The 21,887-nt window shown below is 51.2% G+C and overlaps 1 long non-coding RNA gene across 1 annotated transcript; it reads left to right on the forward strand.

Annotated features, from left to right (window-relative positions):
- Positions 1–5,403: 5,403 nt before the first annotated feature.
- On the forward strand, positions 5,404–20,364 carry LOC109321017. The gene is made up of 3 exons (XR_002103935.1): positions 5,404–5,415; positions 8,107–8,111; positions 20,216–20,364. It is a non-coding gene; the product is annotated as an uncharacterized LOC109321017 (long non-coding RNA).
- The last annotated feature ends 1,523 nt before the right edge of the window (positions 20,365–21,887 follow it).

A 21,887-nucleotide genomic window follows, 5' to 3' on the forward strand; every position in this document is an offset into this window, starting at 1 on the left:
TCTCCAGAGCCGCGGTGCCGGATGGACCCAGGCCATCAGGAAAGTGCCTCCGAGTACAGGGCCTCTCCTGTGACAAAGCACCCACATCCCCCTTTGAAAGAACTGAGACCGACTCACTTTTGCCCCCGGCTCCCTCCCTTGCTGTCTCTTCCTGCCTGCGGCACTGGGTAGATAGGCAGGGCAGAGGGAGGATGCTCGTGCAGCACCGTGTCTGCAGCCTGGCAGCTGGGAGATGCAGCTTGGAGTCCCTTCACCCCGAGCAAGGCCTATGACCCAGGCCCCTCGAGCCTGTGCTGTAACCACTAGGCCATTATAAAAAAGATGGGCGGTGGCATCACTACCAGCACTGCAACCACCTCTCCTGCCTCTCTTCGCCGTGTTTTGGAAAGCGGCGACGGCTGCGCTCCGGGGCGTGCGAGGCAGGCTCTGAGAGCGCCGACCGGATCGGGGCCTCGGGATCCAGACACGAGCAGAACAGCGCCGGACGGGGCTCCGTCGGTGTCAGGTGCTGAGAGCCGAGTTGCCCAGGTGCGGCCCGTCGCGCTGCGCGCCCTGCGTGTCTCCCTGCTCGCGTGCGCCGGCTCCTTGTGAGCTTATGGATCGCCAGGCTTGGGAGGCTTCGGGGCGGGGGGCGGTCTTCGGAGGGCAATCTTGCACTCAGGCACCTGGCTGAGACCTGGCTCCTGGGATTCATTACGTGGTCCTGACCACAATGCAGGCCACGCTGTGCTCTGCCTCTGAAGAGTGGCAGCGTGAGCACTTTGCACGACCCGCACCGGCAGCGCTGTCCTCCCACGAGGCAGAAGCGCCCTGATTTCCAGCTCAGGCCCTGCGTGCCCAGCAAGCTAAGTGGGGGGTGACTTCCTTCCTGGAATGAGAAATAACTGTCTGCCAGGTGAGGCCGAGTGCTTGGCTGCAGAGGCTGGATGAGCTGACCCAGAGTTCCCCTCCCACGTTATGAGTCCGTGCTTCTCACACGGTACCTTGTTTTTATTCCACATGCTTTGGTTTATTATTTTTAAAGAAGAAACATCAGTGCCATATGCGCTGCATGCCTCAGCAGATTAATCACCGATGCACCGGGTGTTATCAAGGCAAATCATTTAGCAAGGGTTTAATACGGGTCTTTGCGGAGCACAGTGGGCAGCCGTGCTCAGGGAAACCGTTGCAGAAGGAACAAGGAATAAGTCCACCTGTTTTGGACTTTCCTTTGTCACATCTCCCTGCCACCCAGATGCATGCGGGGGGCTTTATCTGCCTGGAAATAAGGAAGGACGAGCCGGTATGGGAGGCAGGATAACGAGGCAGACCATTTAATAGGCTGCTGCAGTGATGCAGCTCTCCTGTTTCTCTACCGGGAGAGCCAGGAACGATTCGCGGCTGAAAGGACCCAGGGAAGCACAGTCGGATGCAGCCCGTGATACCATCGTTCCTTCCCCTCAGCCACAGCCAAATGCACAATCAACATTGCTTTTTCACTTGCCAGAATAAAGCTCCAAGCAGCGGGGTGAGGACGGAGCATGTGCAGGCACACCACAGGGCAAAAGGGCAGCACTGGGGGCCTGCAAGGTGTTCACGACACAGCCCCTGCACCCAGTCTCGAGATAGAGGAATGGCATTGCCCAGGTTTAAATGGTCCATTAGACAACACAGCAAAAGCCCTCGCAAGCATGCTCGGAAGCAGGCCTAAGTCCTACCAAAGGCAGTGAGATGGTGGCAGTGCCTTGCTCAGCTGGGCTGTTTGGGCAGATAAGAGGGTACTCTGATGTCCAGACACATTTGGGTCTCTGCAGATGTTTCCAGTACCGACTCCCATTCGTGCCTGCTAGGACAGGGGCGTAGGGAAGAGATGCCTGGCTACAGGGACCTGGGCTGAAGCCAGAGAGATTGTGCAGAGCATCAGTCTGGCATCAGCAGCTGTATCCTACCCAGCATCCACCCTTGGAGCAATCCACGCTTCCCTGGGCACCTGTTTCTTCAGGGCCAGACTGGGGCTGGACCCCAGCGTGCACGCACCGACCTTCAGAGCACACGCCTCCCAAAGGGGCCTAGGGCCAGACCCACCGCAGCCACAGCCCGGCTTGAGGCTGGGGACCCAGGCCGTGCCAGGCCTCAAGCAGAGGATGGCAGTCGTGACACGGACCAGGCAGGGAAGCAATGATTTAGTCTGCAGAAGAGAAGACGGAGGGGGATTGAACAGCAGCCTTCGCCTCCCTGCGGGGGGCTGCACAGAGATGGAGCTGGGCTGGTCTCAGTGGGGGCAGATGGCGGACAAGGAGCAATGGGCTCAGGCTGCAGCAGGGTAAAACGCTGGAACAGGCTACCCAGAGAGGTGGTGGACTCTCCGTCCTTGAAGGTTTTTAAGACCCGGCTAGACAAAGCCCCAGCTGGGATGATGTAGCTGGGGCTGGTCCTGCTTGGAGCAGGGGACTGGACTAGATGTGACCTCCTGAGCTCCCTCCAGACCTCGTTGTCTGTGAGTCTATGATACCAGGGGGCAGAGGTGGCCTCTTCCTGCGAGGGGGCAGCTGAGCCGGGCTCCTCCCTGAGGTCCCGCAGCTCACACCAGCTACACCTCACCTGTGTGCCCAGCGGGAGCCGGGGCAAAACTGAGGGGTGGGCAAAGCACAGGTAGAAGCTGCAGCAGCAACACTACAAGCAGTTTCAGCTGAATGGAGATATCCTTCCAGTGGAGGGGGGGGCTTTCCTCTGGGGCTGCAGGAGGCTTTTCCCTGCGCTGTTTCTCTTGCATGCAGAGAAAACTGCGTGGGAACAGGCCTTATAACCCTGAGGTGATGCCTGCGCGGGCCGGGCTGTTTGCAGTGGGAACGGTGCAGCTCTGATGCACGTCCCGGGGCCACAGACCTGAGACCCATTGCAGAGCCTGCCGCAGCTCTTATGAAGCACAATTTGCTTCTGCATGCAAAGCCGAGGTGCTAGGAAGCAGCTGGGAATATAAGTCAGGCGCTGTATCTCCTTCGTATCTCACCCCTCCTTTGACTCCATCCGCTCTGTCCGGGGGCCGCGGGTCGCACAGAAGCGCGCGCCCCGGGGTGGTGAGGCGGCGCACAAAGGCAGCAGAGATTGCGAGAGAAGCACACTCCTGGCAACCTGGGCAGAGACTTTTGCTGTGTCAGGAGACTCCACAAATTGGGTTTTATGATGAATGGTCTAGCAACCGCACACAGAAAGTGGGTCGCTCACGTTCATTTTCTCCACCGCCAATTACAATGCACAAGGAAGGAGGGTAGCGCAGTGATTTCCATGCGCTGCGCGGATGCTGTAGAAGGGGCGGCGACCGGCTCGGTCCTGGTAATGCTCCGCGGAGCTGGATAGCGGGACTCTGCTTCTGAGGTGAAGCCAGGCCCAGGGAGATAACCCAGCCTCTTCTGAAGGGGAAAACCAAGCAGCTCATGAGCTGGAATGAGAAATACCAAACAAGCAGCTCATGAGTTAGTATTTCGCTTTCCATTGTCCTAATTAATATAGGCACCTACGGTTGAAGGGGAAGCTGAGATCAGTCACTGGTGAGCATGTCCCAGCATCTCAGACAGCGGGTTTCGTCTCTCGGGGCCTGCCCTTCCCCTACCTTTTGTCCAGACAATTCACTGTTTGGGGAAGCGCTGCGTGCGAGCGCCACGAGCCAGGAAGAGCCTCAGCAGCATTTTAGGGCAGAGCAGTAAACGACAGCTGGTGGCTTAATGCCTGCCTTGTCGTTACCTACTCGGAAATGACCTAGCCGCCATTGTGTAACAGGAGTGCGGATATTAATTAGGACAATAGAAAGCTAGATGCGAACTCAGGAGCTGCTCCACAGGCCTCCCTGGGCAGGCTGCAGTGACCTGGACTGCATGGGGTGACAGCAGCCGTGGAAGGAGTCTCCCCCGCCTCCAAGACCAGTTTCTAGTCCCTTGACACGGCCAGTTCAGCCTTTGCACGTTCCCGCGTGCAAGGCATGGCCTTGGGAGCTGTCCCAGCCCAAACTTATTTTTTTCATCTCATGAAAAATCGCCTCACAAGATCAAATCCCAGCTCAGAGCTGGCAGGAAAATGGATATCGGGAACATTTTAGCAACTCTTGCCCTTCGTGCTCGTCTTTGTGTTGATGTTTTCCAACTTCCCCACTAGATTTAATACCAGGCTTGGTTTTTCCACAGAATTTCCTACGATGCATCCATGCTGAAAATGCTCTCTCAGCTGTCTCCCCTTCTCAGCCACAAGCAGTCACCCCTCATGCTAATCACGGCTGTGCGGATTCACAATCAATCTCATTGCTCTTGAAAGCAATGAGAACGGCCCCAAACAACAGGCCGGGGGAGAATCACAGACAACGAGGGTGGGAAGGGACCTCAAGGGGTCACATCTAGTGCAACCCCCTTCTCCAAGCAGGACCAGCCCCAACTACATCATCCCAGCCAAAATCTCCAGTCTCTTTGCAGCTTCTTCTCCGCCCTCGCCCTGCCCGTCGCTTCCTGCCTCAGTTCCTTCTGCCTCAGGTGGCGGGGGGGGACAATCTCCACATCCTGGTGCAGGAAGGCTCTGGCACTCCCCTGCCTCTGCCTCGCTAGGCATGTCAGCAGTCTTGGACAGCTCGAACAACACGCCTGCGATGCCGACACTCCCGCTGTGCGCTCACGGAGCTTTTGTGCACCTGAAGTACATGGGGAGCTTTGCAATTGCAGCGTGCGAGTATGATACAGTGCAGTAGCTTTACATTCACACCCAAACCCCACTGCACACCCACTTCACTCTGCAATACGTTCCCCCTGCTGATGTGCCCCCAACTGCAAACTGCTCTGCAAGAAGATACACAGAGGGGCTAGCAAGCACTGTCCTGTGACCTTCACCCCTATGTCGCTTCTCCTCCATTTGCTCTTGTCCTTCCCATAGCATAAGCTCCGGGGAGCATGGGACCTCTTCTGTCAGCGCTATGCACATCCAAGGTACTGCTTCACTAGCAGGCATTAATGACGGCAACCATATGAAAAAGCACAAGAGTAACACACCTGGTGTATCTGAAGCTAAAAACCAGAGCCTTGCAAATGGGGCACAAGATTTGAATAGCATTCTTTACGCCGAGCAGCTGCTAAGAGCAAGAACCATGTGAAATGCTGCACTGACACATTTACGTTAAAATTAACAAATATATCTGGGACCAAAAGGTGCGTTCAGTGCTTTGATTCCCAAGTGCAGCACATTGTGTTCAAAACCTTTTCTTCTCATCAGTGCTCTAAGCCTCTTCCTGCAGGGCTGTCACCAGGGAGCTGCCTGGGATTCTCCATCTCAGGTGCTTACTGATTTCCTAAACTGCACTTTGAAGTGAAAATCAGCTTTTCTAAAGGTTTATCCAAGCTTCACTAAATAGGCAGGCTGGACTCCACCAGGACATTGTGCTGGGTTATTAGGATGCAACTTGTTAAAGAGCTGGCAGCCCTGCCAGGGAACGCTTTTGGATAATTTTCCTGGCAAATAAACCACCAGCTCTGCTGCAATTCAGAAGGGACTGGGCTCTATCCGGGCACAGGAACAGCCAGACTCAGAAAAGTAAATAAAAGTGAAGATCAATGCTGCAAGTCAACGACAACACAAAACAGAACGAAAAGTAATGCAATGATTTACTTTACAAAGATCAGGGGCAGTGATTCTTCCTCTCTATTCGGCACTGGGGGGGCCACATCTGGAGTCCTGTGTCCAGCTGTGGGTCCCCATGACAGAAAGGATGTGGACACATCGGAGAGAGTCCGGTGGAGGACAATGAAAATGGTTGTGGGGCTGGGGGACAGGATGGGTGGGGAGAGGCTGAGGGAACTGGGCTGATTGAGTCTGCAGAAGAGAAGACCGAGGGGGACTGAACAGCAGCCTTCACCTCCCTGCCGGGGGCTGCAAAGAGGATGGAGCTGGGCTGGTCTCAGTGGGGGCAAATGACAGAAGGAGCAATGGGCTCAAGCTGCAGCAAGGGAAGTTGATATTAGGAAAAGCTCTCTCACTAGGAGGGTGGTGAAGCACTGGAACAGGCTACCCACAGAAATCATGGACTCTCCATGCCTGGAAGCATTTAAGATGCGGCTAATGAATGCCTTTGCTGGGATGATGTAATTGGGGCTGGTCCTGCTTTGAGCAGGGGGCTGGACTAGATGCGATTGGTTGATCCCTTCCAACCCAAATTTTCTGTGATTCTGTGGTTTTGGAAGGGGCTGAAACACCTCTGCTTCAGGGCTGCAGCCAACCTGTGCCTACAGGGGCCTACAGGGCACTTTCCCGGGGCACACCTCTTCCTATCACGGCCACTGCAAGGGTTTTGTGCACTGCTCCTGATGACACTGCTTGTAGCAGCCACCCCTGCAGGCAGGACACTGGTGCAAATGAGCTCCTGGTCTGATCCAGCTCAGGGATGCCACATACCTTGGGCACTACCAACACACAGGTACTGGAGAGTGATGTAGTACCCAGAAGCCTGGAAATTCAAGAAGAAAGGCAGTAACCTTCCTACTACAGATGTTGAACAGCAGCCCACCACATGCAAACACTCAACAGCGCCCTGCTGCACCGGACAATCGCCCCGTGGCCTTGCCCTGATCTCCGCTGACACCGATAGCCTGCTTCGTTGGTTCAGAAGCCAAGGGAGCTGGCGTACTGCTTTCCTTGGACTTGCTGTAGCTTTACGATAAGACCGAGCTCGCCTCTGTGGTGCCACGGCTGGCTGCAGTCCTCAGGGACAGAAGCCACTGATGCATTAGCCCGTGTCCATAAATTCAGGTTGCATTTCAGTGACCAGGAGAGGAAGGGTAGCAATTGGTGGCTTCTCACTTCTCAAGGGCAGATCCAGGGGGGTGCAGTGGCGCAGCTGCACCCCCATTTGCTCCTGGCTTATGCAAGCTTTAAAACCAAATCCCTGGCAGTGACAGCAGCAGTGAGGGAGCTGCTTGCCTTCATGGCTCATTGTCGTCTACCTGATCCCTCCTAAACTCTTCATGCCACAGGTGTTAATGGCCCTGCCTCCTCCTTTTCATGATCTTAATGTTTTACTAATCAAACTATTCTTTCTTCTGCAATGCTGCTGTCTGTTAGCTGCTCCTGGTAAGGTAGATCCTATTTTGCAAGCCTGCAGACTATTGTTAACTCTTGCTAAAAACACTAACTCAGGTGTGAAAACCTTTTACACAGATGAACATTAACTCTGGGTGGAAATAACTTCCTGTTAAACATTGGATATACTGTCAAGAAGCTCAAGAGGGCCTGCATTTGTTTCAGGAATCTCAAAGAGCTGCACATTTCATTCTAATGCCTATAGGACTAAAGAAACAACACATTTTGATTATTTTTGCCTACTTTGTTGTGTTTTTTAATACAGAACGTTGGTATAGAAAGTTAATGTACATTACAATAAAGTTACATATATTTTGCTTCGATCTTAAACAAAATAATATAGTCCTAGGCCCTTAGCCTATTAGTACAGCTTCTAGTTTCTTTTTACCTGGATAAAAAATGGGTGTTGTGTTATATGTGATGATGCGCCATACCGTCTGCACCCCTCCTTTCAAAATATTAGATCTGCCCATTGACGGACCTGGCCTGCAAGCCCACAAATATTTTATTTTCTTCTATTTTATTTGATTAAAGTCCTCTAATTAAATGATGCTCATGGCTGCAGACGGCTGCTAGCAAATTTCAAGCCACATAAACATATCGCACATTTTTCACATGGAGCTGCTCAAGTGTCGCATAGGTTTTCATTTACAAATGTGCAGCCAGCGTTATGATTATGTACTTGCTCTCGCAGAATGAGCCTTTCAATTTATTTTCTTATTACTTTTAATGGAACAGTAGGTTTTGCTCACTTTGTAGGCTTTATTGTTTCAACTCATGTAGCCTATCTAAAACTAATTTAGATGTTTCACTTAAACATTAGAGTTCTCCACGTTTAAGGGCAATCACGAGGAAATGACTTATGAGGGTACATGGCCATGGAAAAGCTATTTCACTGCACAGAGATACAGCTATGCGTTTCATTCCAAAGAAAATGCAGGCATGAATAGGATTAGGATGAAATGTGGAAAAGCACAGACTGGCACCTGTTGGGCCAGGGGCTCACACCTAGCTGAACAGGCTAGGTTGAGGCTGATGCACTGATTTTTCTGATCCCAGCATGGTTTTGGCTCTAGACAGGTGAGAGGTGTTGCTCTCTACAACAGCAATCTCACCTGACTGCTTTGGACTGAGAGGACACAGGCTCCATCGGACTTAATTCTTGCAGGGATGCATCTATGGCGCATGCAGCTGCCCAATCCCGGGACTCTCCCTTGCAGCGACCACAGGGGACAATATCGATTGCCTTGCTAGGATCCAGCTAGATCACCTCGACTGTTTCTCCTCTGTGCATGAGGCCTATTAGTTGTCACAGAATTAAGTGATGTTGGTTTGACCTGACTAGTCTTGGCAGAATTCGATTTTTATTTTTTTTAATAATTTTGACAGATAGCCATGTTTATTGTTGAGCATTTACTTAGATTGTTATATATTATAATTTTCAGGATTGCACAAAAGTAGCAGTGGTGGGGGCGGGGGGTATACTATTATTATAGTGCAGTTTAACCAGCTGCTACAATTCCCTGTTCTGCTTGGTTGCGTCCACTTCCCTTGCCCCAGTCCCTTGGGCCTCCTGGGGGTTGTGGTCCAGACCACGGTCAGCGCAGGTCTGTAGGACCGCTCCCCTTGTCACCACGCACTCCATCAGCCATCACTTTTTCTTGTTCCACTTCTACATATTTTCATTATTAACGATGGAAATACGTTCACAGACTGATGAAAAAGTGAGGTGAAATTGATGTTGACCAGTAAAAATCAAACCCTTCCAGATCTAGACACAGCATGTCCTGGGCAAGTCCAGTTCTTGACTTCCACCATCCTGCTGCTTGACAGGGAAGGGCTCTGGCTCCCCGTGGTCGCTGCGGGAGGACGTGGCTGCCCTCCTAGGTGCCGGCCCCTTCACATCAGTGCACAAAGGTCGGCTATAAAATGCCGTGTTGCCGTACATATTTTCCAGGCACGTTAGTGTGTGAACTAGTCCTAAGCGTATCCCAGTCCAAGCCTGCATTCTCAGGCATGAATGTATGGAAGCGTTGCTTTAAAAACACCCGCTTCAAACCTTCAGACCCCACGGCTGCAAGGCACAGAACCGGCACCTGCAATAACACACCAATGCTGCAGGCTAAAAACAGGGAGAGGAGGGCACGGCCACTGCAAGGGCAGAGAAGCAGCTGGTCAATATAAGCTGCAAGGAAGAGGCAAAATGCCCCTGAGGTGGAGATGGCTTCCTGCCCCCAAACTCCCAGTTTGACTCCAAGCATAAAAGCGAAACCTTCTAGCCAGGACTTAGGCAGCTGAATAAAAGGAGTGTTCTGTATTGGATTGTACTAATAGCAGCCTATTAATTATTAAAATTGCTTCCCCATGTTTCTCAGCTGTCAGTCTCTCCTGGAGACGGCAAAGCGGCATGAAGCCATTACGTGCCAGCGCAGAAGGGTTTGCGGTGGTGGCAATTGACTTTGGCTTTCACAGTTCATCTGCTTCGGGAAAAACTCAATTTCCCTAATTTATTTGTAATCCTCAATGCAATTTGCAAGTTTAAGCTCCTGCTACTGGCACATATTTTGTCTGCTAATTTTTTCCTGCAACCCAAAACATCGGAGCATCCACTAGGCCTTTCATTTCCAGACTTTAACCAGATGAAGGACAAGCCACCTGGAGGCACCATCGGGACTGCAACTTACTGCTGCCCAGTAGCCCCTCTCAGAGCTGCAGTCCGGGGCTCCCAGCCTTGCTGCCCCTTCCTTTGCCATTCTCCCATATCCAGCTACCTCTCTTTTGCACTGCAGGGCAAATAAAGATGCAACGAATGCCAATGGCTTTAATTCAGAACCTGCTCCTGGACCGGTGTCTCTGGTGATCTGGGGGACTGATCACTGCAGTGCATAGACACAGGTAGTTTCAAGCACACTGGAGGACTCAGTGTGGGACAGCTTTCCCCAAACTTCTGCTTGGATCGCATCACCATAGGACAGTCACACTGGAAGAGACTCATCTATTCCAGCCCCCTCCTCAGGCAGGATCATACTTGACTAAACCATCCCAGCCAAGAGTCTGCCCAACCTGCTCTTGAAAGTTTCCAAGGATGGAGGTTCGACCACATCCAACACCACGGATACCTGGCGAGCAGTGCCCAGCCCCAGGCTTGGATCTGACCGTGTGAGGAAGCGATAGGAGACCCCTGCTCCCACCTCCAGCTCTGCAGTGGGACTTTGCTGCAAGCTGCATTTGCAGCGAGCCGCTTCAGCGCTCTGCGGGCCCAAGGCACAATGGGAATGGAGCAGGGTTAGAGACACACGTGGCTGGGATGGTTTAGTCAAAGGTCATCCTAATTTGAGCAAGGGCTGGGCTAGAGTGACCTTGTGAGCTGTTTACCAGCCCAACTTTCCTGGGATCCTAAGGGAGCCCTAAATGCATGCCATCACAGAAACTCAGGGGCTCCTAGCACCACATACTACCTGCAGCAGCAAGAGCACATGCTGCAAACTTCATCTACCAACTTTCCCTCATGCAGGCTCTCTTCTTTCATCCAACCATCCTTGCTGGCTCTGGAGGACTAGCCTGGATCATGCCAAGGGACCATGAGCACAATGCCCTGGTCATCCGGCCTGGAGTCCTGTCCAAACCCTGCGGTGGCTTTGCTGGGGGGGAGCGATTGCAAGAGAAAGGAGGGGAAAACCACGGCACCTACATGCAAACTCCCCTCCTGGTCAGACCGATGCCATGTCTGGGGTCAGGAAGGAGTTTTACCCCATGGTGAGATTGATGTGGACTGCGGGGTCTTTGCTACCTTGTGTAGCGGGGGCACGGCCTGTACCCGGGTCTCTTAGGCCTATATTGACAACATCTCATAGAAGCAGGGCACGGGCAGCCGTGGTTCCCCTGCTTTACATAAGACCGCCACCAGCCCCGACACATCAAAGACCTAAATCTGCCACAGTTTAGATACTGGTTTGGACCGAGCTGATCCTGCCTTAGCCAGGGGGTTGGACTGGATGTGACCTCGGCAGGTCCATGACTTCTGTGACCCCCGTGCCAGCCACTGGCAAGTCCTGGTGGGAAAGGTTGAATCCAACCCCGCTTGTAAGTGTTGAAACCAGCCCCTTTCTTCCCCAAATCTTATCCCAGCCCTATTGTTCCCCTTCCTCCAGCATCCTCCCCTGCAAGGACGGCCCATCAGCAATAGCGACGCGGCCCTGCATATAACTGTTTCTCACTGGGGGGGCAAACACACCCTGACCCTTGGGTCCGTCAACCCTCTCTCAAGATCATGGCGTCAACAAGCTGATGTCCTTGCAATGTTTCAGTCCTTTTCGTGCCCAGCTGCCTTTCGGCTTTCCTGACCTAAGAGCTTCACTGCTTATGCTTCCCTGCTGTTTGTGGAGCCTCACTCTACCAGGCAAGGCATACCCATTACCACGTATCATACCACATTGTACCTCATCCACCCCAAGGCAAGCCCACCCACCACAGGGCTTGCCATGGTCCATGCCAGCTCCATCTTCCATGCTCTGCCCTTGGCTTGATGCTATGAAAACACCTGGAGCTCCCTCCCTGACTTGAGAGGTGCAGGGCAGGGCCTTCTCACTGCCTGGCAGGAGACGGGAGGAGAGATTTAAATCACGAAATTGCATAAAGCTGGTGGGACTCATGGTCGAACACAACAACAACATGAATGGTCTTTTTACCTCCGCTGCTCTTGTGCAAATCACACGCATCAGCCTTTGCGGAGCGCCGGGTTGTAGCTGTGCGGGATGAGAAGGGGCCCTCCCTGAAAACAGCAGGTTGTGTCTTTTGAGCTGCCGGGGTCACGATGTAGGGGGAAGGGATAATCATAGCCCAAAGGAGTGTTGTCAGCTCCTGCAATTTCACTGCAGCTTCTGCATAATCTAAGATTTGTTTATAGCCCCAGCTTCTGGGGTCACGTGAATCTTTCATCTAAAGAGAGCAAGGCTTCAGACAAAATCATAGACATGACAGAAGTGCTCCTTAAACCAAGAGGCCTACTTGCCAATATAATTATTCCCCAAGTTTGTTGATTTTCTTACATCTAAAATTTCAAAATCAGTTTTGGAGGGAGGCATGATGTGTTGCAATGAGCTGATGTGGAGACTAAAATGAGCAATGCCCCTTGAAAGAAGAAGGTATGCTATGGGAACAGCCAGTGTAGGGACCAAGGGATGTATCCTACATGTCCACAAATACCGAGAAAAAATAAGACTAAATAAATGTAGTCCTACGTTACATTAAAATGCCTTTGTCTATTTGCCCAAAAGTGCACAACTGCTAACAATAAGAATAACATATAGATAAAGAAAAGCAAAAGCAAACAAACCCCAAATAACCAGATACTCTTTGAGCCATGGGGAGGCTAATTACAGGCAGAGAACGGTAGACATTAGGCAACTTTATCCTAAAGACTAAACTAAACTTTGCTGCAGTCTCTAAGCAAAGCTCTTCCTCCGCAAGAGAGGTGGTCCGCGATCCACAGAGTCTAGCATCCATGTCACAGCATCACAGACAATGAGGGTGGAAGGGACCTCAGGAGGTCCCATCTAGTCCGACCCCCTGCTCCAAGCAGGACCAGCCCCAACTACATCATCCCAGGCGAGACTTGGCGTAGCTGGGTCTTCAAAACCTCCAAGGATGGAGACTGCACCACTTCCCTGGGGAGTCTGCTCCAGTGCTTCACCACCCTCCAAGTGAGAAAGTTTTTTCTAATAACCAACCTCAGCTTCCCTTGCTGCAGCCAGAGCCCATTGCTCCTTGTCCTGTCATCTGCCCCCACTGAGACCAGACCAGCTCCATCCTCTCTGTACCCCGCTTCAGGGAAATTAGGCAAAGCACTCGGCGTGCCGGCCAGCTTTGCTTGCTGCAGAATCGGAGAGCTTTCCCGCTGCCTCCGATGGACGTTGAATTAGGTCAGTGTTGAGCTCTTTAGGAGATCCTGCTTGACCTATCTGTAAGTCTTGGGCTATACATACAGTCTGGTGATAAACACAAAGAGCTTTAGTTGAAGGAATAGAGACAGTGTTTTCCATGAGCTCAGTTTTGGGTTTTTTGTTCTCCTCCCCGCTCCCGTTATCCTCATAAGCAAACATCCCAAACCATCAGCACAGTCTCCTAGTCACAGGATGGTGCATGTGGCAATGCATCCCCACTGTGGAATTAAGTGTGCTAGCCCACTCAGGACACGCCTGATGTGCTTATTGTCCAAATGCATCACACAGGGACGAGGAGCTAACTCAGACATCAAAAGAACAATGCACAGCACCGTTCAACTACCATGGTAATAATGAGCTAAAATTAATACATTTGAAATTCAATAAACCAAATGTTGAGCAACTCACACAGGAAGAAACACTCAGGCGCACAAAGCTAAAATGAAGGCAACTCATTAAGCAGTAGTATCGCAGCAAATGAGCTCGAAGTGATACACTGAATGAGTCAACGCAACAGTGTAGGAACCAGACAAAAGCTATATTGGGATGTAATTTATTAATAGTTGCAGCATTAGGGGGAAAAAACAACCTAGCAAAGCCGTCATCCTCTCCCTGCTTCTTTTCAGAGCGTGTCACTGGTACAGCTGCACGCAAGCTCTGTCACTAGTTTGGGGAAATGCATTTTTCAAAGAGACACCAACTGAAACTGGCTCCAAAAATAACAACAACTTTAAATGGCTGGAAAGCAAAACCCACACAGCGGCGAAAGAAGTGGCCAAGCTTGTTCCAGACCCGAGCATGATGGAAAGGCCGTAAAGAGATGTCCTCAGAAGGGCAGGAACTAGCATCTCTCCTTGGAAGCGGAGGGCAGCATGAGAAGGAAGAGGCTGGCGAAGCAGCCGGGGTGAACAGTATGGAAAGCTGGGTCAGGACAAGAGCACTTGGGAAACAGCTCACGGGCGCAAGAGGCTGGAGATAACCGAGGATGCGGGATGGGGTGCGGTTAACGGACCCACTCGACGTCTCGTTTACCCTAGGATCCTGGGGCGGACGGATGGCGAGGCAGCAGCCCACGCTGACAGGGACAAGCCCCTTGTCTGCACCAGCCAGCCCGGAGCTCGCCAAGCCAGGAGACGCACGCGGCGGGTGCCGCTCCCTCCTGTGCCCCTTCAGACCCAGAGGTGCTCAGCGACACAAGACCAAGACAAATCCCCAAGCGAGGACCTGCCCTTTCCTTCCAGCTGGGCCAGACCCTGCACAGGGCGGGAGAACAGGGTCCCCGTCCCTGTTGCCAACAAAGCACCGTTCAGTTCGTTATATCAACAGCGGTTTACAGCAGCAGGCTGTCACGGGTCTCGTTTTGCCCGTGGCAGGCTCGGGTGTGATGTCTGTGTTGTGCCGGGGTTGACAGTCGTTTTAGGAAGTGTTTAGATGATGGGTTTATTCGGGATGGGTTGGACAGGGCTGATCCTGCCTCAGGCAGAGGGTTGGGCTAGATGTGACCTCTGGGGGAGTCTTCCAGCTCCACTTCCCTCCGAGCCTGTGATTCAGCAGAGCAAATCTCTTTCTTTCCACTCCCTCGTTATCATCGTGTAGGTTTGTAATAAACTACCAGCTTTTCCATGTTTTTTTTTTCCTTTTATTTTTTTCAACAACACAGTAGTTCATTAGATCCAAGGTTTTCCTACAGAGCCCATTTAGCAAGGCCTGTCAAAACCAACCCTTTTTGAGCGTGCTGGTTGCTAATACACTTCTTACCACTATCCGGGATTTTTCAGAGGCGACTGCTCTTAACAACTGCGCTGCTCTGTATTTTGCCACGTTACCACTTCACAGGGCTTAGCATCTACGTCCTTCCCTCAGATACGTGCAAGGATGCAGAGCAACATCTCTAACGTTAGAGTTTTCTGCCATCTTGAGATGAATTTTGGTTTGAAACAAGTACTATTCCCCCCCCGCCCACCCACCACCAGCTTGTCTGTCCCCTCTAGTGCTGCAGTCTTTGAGCCCCAGGGATCAGCACTTCTAGGCATGTTGACTTCAAAGAGAAGAGACCAAATTCTGCTTTCAGCCACTCCGTGAATGTCGCAGCATCCTTCAGGATGCGAGTGCCTCTGAGAGCAGATTTTGAGACTGGTGTTCACTCCACTTTCTCCCAGCTCTTGAAATAGCACATCCTAGAGAATTACCCACTGTGCCGAAAGAGCGGGCTTCCCAGCACCCGAATGAATTTCTAAAACAAGCCTGAGCAATTTTATAACAAAAATCGTCTACAAAGGGACAAGCCTATCAACTGAGTTATCCATTCCCCGCGCACATTGCAGTCCTGCCGCACGGAGACAGCAGACAAACCTTCTGAAATCTCAGTTTGCACTGGGAGAGAAACCAAATGTTCAGAGCTGGCTGCTACTCTACTGTGGACAGGAGCGCACCTCTATAAATACACCCAGGCGTGAAATGGCAGGCGGCTGGTCCTTCTGGATGTCGATAACCTGTGTGTGCTACAAAATGCTTTGTTTTCCCTCTCTATGCCATCAATTGTTCTTTATATGGCTTCATAGTTTTAAAACGATTGTATTAATTTAATGTTGTTTTCCAGATAAAGAGTTCATGTTCCCACACAGGGAGGAGTTGTTTTCCTATTGATAAATTGGGATTTGTACAGCATCATTTTCCCTGTGTTGAAATGAAACTATAACCCACTGTCTTCTTGCAAGATTTGTGCAATCCTTTTGATTTTCACACAAAGCTTAGATGAAATTATGCTGCACTTGAAGATGAACTATTGCATTATAAATACAATGGCTTCTCTAGGTGAACTATGAGATAACTGTATATATGCTCTTTCCCTAGGTTGGAGGTGACTTCCAGATCAGAGAATGATAGCCTGAATTGATTCATTCTTTGACTGAAGCTGTCTAGTTAATACAGTTATGAAAAGGATTTGACAAAAGTATGGAAATGGGTGGCCTAACTATAGAGAGTTACACCTTGATCTATGTGAAAGTTTTAGAAAAGAAGATGTCTACAAGCCTTCCAAGAGACGTGGAAAAAGGGAAGCAAAACTGCTCAGATAAGCTGCAGCTAAGCCTTGGGCTGATACCATGCAAAACCAAGCCAAGCATAACCGATAACAACAGAAAAAAACTCAGTCCTACCCAGGCTTTCTAGTGTCATTTGCATTGAATGAGTAATGGTCTATTGTAGTTTCATCTATTGTAGGATTATTTTGTGAAACGATCTGCGCTGGCTTAACATATTAGAAAAAGGAGACTTCTTTTCAGTTCCTTTGCAAGGCTGAGCGTGCATATGCATGATGTTGTGCACCAAAGGATCAAGCATTCCCTTTTCCCTCAATAAATGCTTATATTTTATTTGGACCAAGCAAGAAACCTTTAAGAAGCTGCAAGCCAAATGCCAGCTGAGACAGTTTCCAAACCGCTCACTCTCTATTCTCAGGACGGCACTGCCTGGAGTACGGGATTTGGAAATAAATCATCAGACTCCCTGTGCAACAGGCAGAGACCGCAGCGTAACCCAGGTGCGTCTGCTGGGAGGAAATCGATAACGCTTGCCCTACTGAAGCATCAGCTAACTCCTCACGACCTCCAACCAGAGGGCTAGACAGGTAAATCCTGTAAACAAACACGAAGTTATTACACGGGGCTTTCCTCTCTCCCTACACAGTCCATAACAACAACTTGATGGAAGCACAAATCTTACTGGGCCTTCTCAAGGGGGACACAAATCTGCCAGGCAAGGAAACGCAGCATCATTTCTTCCAAAATTTTCCAGGAAATCTCTCCAAGGCCAAGGCCATGCTAACAATGACAGCACGTGCCTAAGTCACTTACCAGGTCGTACATCGTTGGTCCCATAACCTCCCCCAGGAGACCTTATTTCCACGGCTGCTTCTCCCTACCCAGGAATCACAGAGTAAGCCCTTCTCGGGAGAAGCACAGAACTGATCTTCAGCCTTTTTCTTTTGTATTCAACCAGGTATTTCTCTTTCTTCCTCTCCCTCTTGTCTCCTTGTAATGACTTTCCTTTACAAGCCAAAGACAGTGCTCTAAACACTTCGACCGGCCACTGCAAAATGTGGGGAGCTTAGGAGGACTAATCAAAACTAATAACATCATCTCTCCATTTCAAACTGGAGCACAAAGTTGACATTTAGCAATTTCTCAAGGAATGCAAATTCTGAACACTATTTATTTGAAAACATCAAATCTAAGTTTCAGTTGTGCTGAATTATTATAATATAATAAAAAGGTTTAATATTTTAATATAACAGTCCTTATTTCATACCATATATAATAGTAGGATGATACTAAAGCATGAAAGTCTAAATTAAATAAATATGAAAAAAGTGTTTACCTTATATCAAACCACATTTTTTTTTTTATTTCAAGGATCTGTTTTGACATTATCAAAAATAATGCTTGACTTTGTTGGAACGAAACAAGATAAACAATTTGTGTTTTTCTTTAAAAAAAATACCAACCCCCCAAAACAAAACAAATGCATTGCATATCCAGTGATACTGCAGCTTCCAGTAGGAAACTCCTCCAATGCAATTTCTTGACCTACTTCACATGTGAAAAATGAGAGCTGCTTTTTGGTGATTATCAATGTACCTATCTGGATAAGTAACTAGAGAGGTATGTTTGTGGCATGCAAGGGGGTGGATATCTTACCCTTGAGTGGTGTCTGGATGGCAGAGCCTGCTCATCTAGGGAAAGAGAAAGAAGACCCTTTCTGATACCCCCTTAATGGCTTGCTCCTAATGACAATTACAAGAAAACACTAGATCAAATAACTTTAATGGGTCTAGCATGAGCTCTTTGGGGAGCACCTAACTGCGCCTAGGGAGGTCACACAGAGCTGCACAGAGAGGCAGGAGGACGGAGGCGAGCGGCTAGCTCGCAGAGGGTCGCGGGTTCTCCGCCATTCCTGTAACTAAGCAGAAAGCGGAAGTCACTTAGCTTGCAGAGAGCTGTCAGATGATATCAAGGGTGTATGGGAGCTGCTTTTTACCCTGACACTGTCTCGACTGCTGTATCAAATACCTGTTCCCTATGATTTGGTTTCCTGCAGAGAGGGAACAACTGCCCGACTCCCAGCTGGATCTGAGGGTCAGAGCACGAGGCACCCTCCTCCGCGTCCGGTCTCAGGGCTGGTCTATGCCGCAGTCAGCACCTTAGCCTTCCCAAGGGCACGGCTGCGCCCGGTGGGCTGGGGCCCGATGCAAGCCCTCTGGGATCAGCAGCTCCTTGTAGCCATGAAGCGCGGAGGCACACGCGCCTGCCACAGCCAGGCCGGAGGGGATGTGAACTCAGCCACCACAAAGAGCCGCGCTTTGCTGTCCGAGGCAGCAGCTCCCACGCTGTGCTCTGCAGGGGAGGCTGGCTGGGCACCACGGCCTTGTCCCGGGCCCGAGGGGCACGGTCACCGCCCGCTGCGGTGCCAGGGTCGGACGTCTGCAAGCAGGGACACCGAGGCGCGTGCCTGACCGAGCACGCGGGGAGGTGGGAACGTGAGCACAGGAAGGCCCGCGAGCCCAGATGAACCACAAATGCTTACGGCCGCAGCACGGGAGCCAGAGCACTTTGCACTGGCTTCTGCCCAAGCAAAGTATTGATTTCCAAGGCTTTCAAACAAAGCAGCTCTCGGGCAGGTGCCATGCAAGACGCGAGCTGCCAGGCTAAGTCAAGTCAGCGCCCTGTCCCCGTGTCCAGCCCTCGCAACGCCCCGCATCCCTTCTCTGGCCGCTGTCCCAGCCTACCTCGCCCAGCAAGACCCTTCCCTCCTGCTGCAACCGAGCTCCCTGCCCGCTCTCTCTTCCCCGCTCACCAGTTAAGTCCCCATCTGAGTCCCTGGCCCCGACAGCTCCCGCTTACGGCCGGGGAATACCGCGAGAGGACTGCACGTCTGGAGCTCAGATGACCTTTTATAAAGGAGAAGTGGCCGAGACGATGCAGCTGTGCTGGCAATCCTGCCACGGGCACAGACACTACCTGTGCCCCCCGCCCCCCTTCCAGGCTGATCTATCCCTCTGCACCCAGCATCCCCTTGCCCCCCGGCTCTCTCCACTCCCCGCAACACAGCTTACACCTACCAGGCTCTTTGGCTCAATTTTACTGCCCCCACTCTCCCCTGCATTGCTCCAGGCCTGTTCCCATCCCCTCTGCATCTAGCCTCCTCTTCCCCAGTCACGCTATGGTTGAGTACCAGCACTGGGGATGTAACAGATGTCTCATTTGAGACAGTCCTGATTATCCTGGCTTGGACCTGGATCAAAACAGAAGCAGCACAGCCCTGCACACATGTCACCCCTCCAAGCTGCACTGCTTTGCCAGTAGGTTGCTGGCAAGAGCACAGGGCCAGACAGGCTTGTCTCTGGAATAACCCTCCATTAAGCACACATGGGTGCTGGGGGGAGCAGGGGAGGGAGGGAAGAGCATTAGCCCATTTTCTCATGCCTGCTTCATTTGTACGTCCAGTGAGACAATGAGCTTGCAGGTGTGCAGGATACCAGGACAAAAGATTTTCTCCTGGGAGAAACGCCCGGTTTGTTTACAGCCTGGGAAAGCATGGGAAGTGCAAGCTCCCTGCTGTCTGGCACCAAGACTGGAGCAGCTGGGAGTAGAAACGAGGAAGGGGAACCCGTCTTTGTCCCTGCAGCCTTATCCCAGAGGATGCACTGCCACTTCTTGGGGACGGCAGGCGTGCAGCTGGGTCTGGACGGGAGTGGGCAGGAATGTACCCAGGCATGCAGTAGGGAGGGTCCACCAGTGCCAGGCACGGGGAAGGGGCAGAACAGCAGAGAGGAATGGAAACCTTCAGCTGCGAAACGCGAGCAGGTCTGTGCTGGACACATGCAAACCACAGTCTGGCCAAGGCTTAAACTCAGCCAGTGCAGTTCTCCAGCACCCCCAGACCGCACTAAACCAGTGGCAAGTCAAATGGAGTTGACGTCGGAACGTGCTGTGAGCAGCCACATGTTAAGGGTTAATGCTGCACAGCTCTGGCTGGCCACTGTGGGGGGTGACCAGGAGACAGAGCACCTGGCTCCCGTTCTGGGTGGGGAGGCGGCTGGAAGCAGTGCACCCTGGGATGCTGGAGGACTGAAAAATTGCTTGTTTCATCTCCATAGAGCAGACTGAAGTTACCCTAAACTGAGGGAGGTAGCACAGCCCAGAGTTAACCCTAGCCTGAAGTGGCATGACTTTGATCTGCTCAGAGAGCACTTAGCACAAGTCAACGAGCTATAATGTGTGGATGCTTGCACATGCACTTTAAGTGCCCTTATTATGGTCCAAGTGTAATGAGTAACTTTGCCCTAGGAGGCCATTCCTAGGCAGGTGCACAAGTCCTGACATGTGGGTCTGATCTTACCCAGCACCAAGGCCCCACTGCAAAGCAAGTCGGCACTTGAGCATTCACAAGATGCCAGGGACCCTTTTTATTTTAAACATGACAACATGTTGTCCTTACTATTGTTTTTGGAAACCGCTGGATCATTTAACTAAGATTAAATAAATAAATGAATTTGCCCAAGGCAGATACCCAACTTGGAACAAATTTTGCCTAAGAGTTTAAAATCTGGAGCAGCTATAAGAAGCCAAAGAGAGAGCCTTATCATGAGAAGTGCCAGGCAACACTGATCAGCAGCAGTCTGTGTCACACCTATAATGCGCAAGAAACTCTTGAAAAACAAAGCATTGCCATCATTTGCTCCTGAGAGTACAAAGAGTTTTCACAGGAGCTTTGCATCTGCTTTGCTGAGCTCTGGTCTCAGCCTGGCAACATTTCATGGGAAGTCAGGGGAAAAAAAACCCCTGTTAGTAAGGCCCAAAGATGCTTCTCCATCAATAAGCCTGAGGATAGTGTAACACCCAGACATTTAATGCTTGCAGATGGAGTCAGCAATACATTATTGAACAGGATGGCCAAGGTGGGAGCAGCACTCAGGAACTGCTTAGAGCTGATAAACAGCGGCTTCAGCTTGGTTCGGATTCAGCTTCAGAAGTCCTGCTGCTGGGTCTCCTCTAAACAAACGGTCACGGCAGAAACTGCACTGCACCACTCAGAGCCGTGTGTATGAGCACTGCCAGCACCGGCAGCGTAGAGAGCCAGGAGGGAGGATGCACCCTAACACCCCCCCCCCGCCCTCCACAAGGACACGGTAGGAAGGGGAGGGAATTTTCAGTCACACTAGGCGCATCTACCCATGCAATTAATGTGAAGAAATAAACTCCAGGGTTTATTGCTCCAGAGTTTATTGCTCCCAGGCATACTGTTTGCATGTGCACCTGGGACTGCAGCACATTTAGCCAGCTCAGAGCAGCCCTGGCTGGAAGGGGGCCTGGGGAGTCCGCCTGCCAGCCCAGAGCTGATCCCCCCTGGCTTAACGTGCTGCAGAGGGGCTGGCTGGGGCAGGAGGATGCTCCAGTGAGGAGCTGGCTAGCAGGCATCCCCTGCCCTGAAGCCCCCTTGTGCCCCAGTCAGCCCCATCAGCATCTACATGTGCATTGCAGCATGCTAAAAAACTCTGTGTACTTGCATTTACAAGTACTATCCTGCTGCAGTTAACTTACTCCAGTGTAATTGGGGCACTGAACATTATAAAACCGTCACAAGCAGCATGATGTGATCCATTTAAGTGTGCCAGAGAGAATCACAGAAATCATAGAGAAGGGAGGCTGGCAGGGAGCTCCAGATGTCTTCTCTAGTCCATCCCCGGCCTGAGGCAGGATCAGCCCTGTCCAACCCATCCCTGACAGACCAATAATCTTAACTCTTCCTAAAATAACATGGACAAACCTGATACAAGACATCACACCTGAACCAGGCACA

The sequence above is a fragment of the Crocodylus porosus genome, unplaced genomic scaffold (assembly GCF_001723895.1).
Source record: "Crocodylus porosus isolate Cpor-Errol unplaced genomic scaffold, CroPor_comp1, whole genome shotgun sequence".
Classification (NCBI taxonomy): domain Eukaryota; kingdom Metazoa; phylum Chordata; order Crocodylia; family Crocodylidae; genus Crocodylus; species Crocodylus porosus.